General features: G+C 36.9%; 1 protein-coding gene across 3 annotated transcripts in view; it reads right to left on the bottom strand.

The window, feature by feature from the left end:
* Positions 1–661, bottom strand: part of LOC122261776 (serine hydrolase BPHL) — a 6125-nt gene extending 5464 nt beyond the window's left edge. The window contains exon 1 of one of the 3 annotated variants that reach the window (XM_086537306.1): positions 436–661. The gene's annotated coding sequence lies outside the window, so the exon portion shown is untranslated. Of the gene's footprint in view, positions 1–130; positions 365–435 lie in introns of those variants that run through there. The other 2 variants (XM_086537309.1, XM_086537308.1) reach the window with 2 other exon arrangements.
* Between the last annotated feature and the right edge of the window lie 1839 nt (positions 662–2500).

Below are 2500 nucleotides of genomic sequence, written 5' to 3'. Positions count from 1 at the left end.
TATGAAGTACTTTGCGTTATATAAAAACCGTAAAGTCAAATTTAAAAAGCTCTCTCTGAGACTTCCATGCAATGAAAGATTAGTTTAATGAAATAAAACAGTAAGAATATTGTCAGCCAATATACTGTACCGGTCAGATAACCCCACTAGTTTCCAGACTGTAAATTTCACCTACAGATTTTAGAAAATGAAACCAGATCTCAGCACTGCTTCAGCGGCAGACAGCCTGAGTTGACGGTTGTGATTTTGAGCTTTTCGTTTTACTTTTCTTTCTTTATTTTTTTAACGATTCCAACGTTCGTAATTACTCATGATTTTAGATTTTGAAGTACCGTTTAACTAGATTTCTACCAAATCACCAAGAAGCTTCAACTTTCACTACATTTTCCAAATCTCGTGAAAATTTCACCATCTGTCAACGCTGCTCAGTATTACCAATTCCACGGAGTTTCTGTAGAAACAGACAGGAGAATTCCACACAGCATAGGATCAAAGCGTTATCTGCACCGTCCAAACCTAAAATGAATTGCGAGTTACGGGTAGGAGCATAGACGGTGTAGGGCGTATGAGAAACAGATTTGGTGAAGCTGTCGTACGCCCGGACAAAGTCAGGTATTTTGCGGACAGAGCACCGCGTGCCAGCAAAATGCACAAATACTGAAAGAGCCACAAAAATGGTTACATTAGGCCCAATAAAAAAGTCCATTGATAACTAATCTTGATAAATCTTAATTAGGACAGGGTTGGAAAATCCGGTAACTTAAGGGTCGAGGCCGAAAAAAGGGTCAAAATCACCGTGCCATCATAGGTCAATCACAAAAAGTCATCAAAATAGACCAATATCAATGAAGGGACAGGTCACTCAAGGTTACAAAAAATGTCTCACCAATGTCTAGGACATAAAAAAAGTGGTGAAAAGGGCCAGGGTTGCAAGAAGTAAAGGTTCGGTTGTTAAATGTCCAGGGTCGCCAAAAATTATCTAAGGCACAGAAATTGTTACTGTCACTGAAAAGGTCTCAAGGACATCATAAAAGATCATGAATACTGAAATGGCGTAACAGTCAACAGCGCCGTAAGAAAGGTCAACCGAAGTTAAGTGTCATACAATGGTCACAAAAATGTCAATATCACTAAAAAAAATCTGTATAACTGAAAAGGTTTGGATAAAAATCAAGGTTGCAAAACTAAGGTCAGCAGGTTAATGTAAAACAAAGGACAGCAAAGACGGTCACTAATATAAGGACCCTTTTCCTTCTTTTACTTATCCCAAATCCAGAGTTAATTAATATCCCTACCATCCAGCTCGCCCAACTCAATTAGCTGTCTTATTCTAGATCAGGTTCAGACCTTAAAACTCAGCCTTTGAACCTGCTCCTGAGAATGAATTTATAGAACGTGAAAGAGAGTATTTGGCAATCTCACTACCATCATTTTAGAAAGCACATCTAAAGTTTTCACTAAATTTAACATAATTGCAGGTTCGTAAATAAATGATAACATATTACTCCATAATAGTATATAAGTTTAGTTTCCCAGATTACAATACAATTTCACTTAATAAAGTCCGGGCCTGCCTTAAGCCAATTTAGCCCCGCACCAAAGTGGGTCCACGATAAACTATAATCTGTCAACTCATATGCCTTCTTAAACGCACATTTTGATTGCTTTTCAATTTACTACAAATATATAAAGTCTATAATAGACTTTGTTTTACATTCCTATGATTCTACAGATCTTGGTGCAATTAGGGCCAGCACATCCTGGCTGGCCCTGTTTAGAATTACTACCAGTATCATTATGATATGTAATATAAGGACAATTATATCAGTGTGTTATACCACAATAGTTTGTGGTTTCCCATTGGTGGTATGATAGAAATCAGTTCACTTCCTTCCAGCAGCTTTAATCTGGTAAACTCGTAATGAAGGGAGTTTATCCATATGGCGAGGAAGATGGCACCTGAGCCAAAAGGCGAGGAAAATCCATAACCGCGATTCGTGATATCTCATTTAATTGGTTAACTATCGAATTTCAACCATACCGCTACTGGTATTCGTTTTTCGTATCTTATGACATAACATCATGTTTTCTGTTATACCGATATGGATATCCATAGTAGATTACAATTCTATTTTCTTATAATAACTATTATTTTACACTGTTACACAATCTTTGTACAGTTTCTAAACAAGTAATACTTAATATTGATCACATAGATACTCCTGATTACATTATGCAGGATAATCTTAATAATAATTACATGAAGTAAATGATACATACAGTACAGTGTTACTTGCCTGTATTGACAATATCCTCGGATATATGCAGTGGAAACACAAATAAATTTCCATTTCGTTGACGGATTTCGTTCATTGATCATTTCTAAACCGTCCCAGTAGCTAAACTAACAACATAGGATTATTAAAGCTCAGTGTCGCAATCAATCTGATGAAAGCCGACACGCTAGTAGGGTGGAAGCGCGTCGGACTCATATCTCCGT

The sequence above is a fragment of the Penaeus japonicus genome, unplaced genomic scaffold, assembly GCF_977035675.1.
Source record: "Penaeus japonicus unplaced genomic scaffold, GWHDUDI00000001_assembly GWHDUDI00000005, whole genome shotgun sequence".
Taxonomy (NCBI): domain Eukaryota; kingdom Metazoa; phylum Arthropoda; class Malacostraca; order Decapoda; family Penaeidae; genus Penaeus; species Penaeus japonicus.
This window is presented reverse-complemented; position numbering and strand designations above follow the sequence as displayed.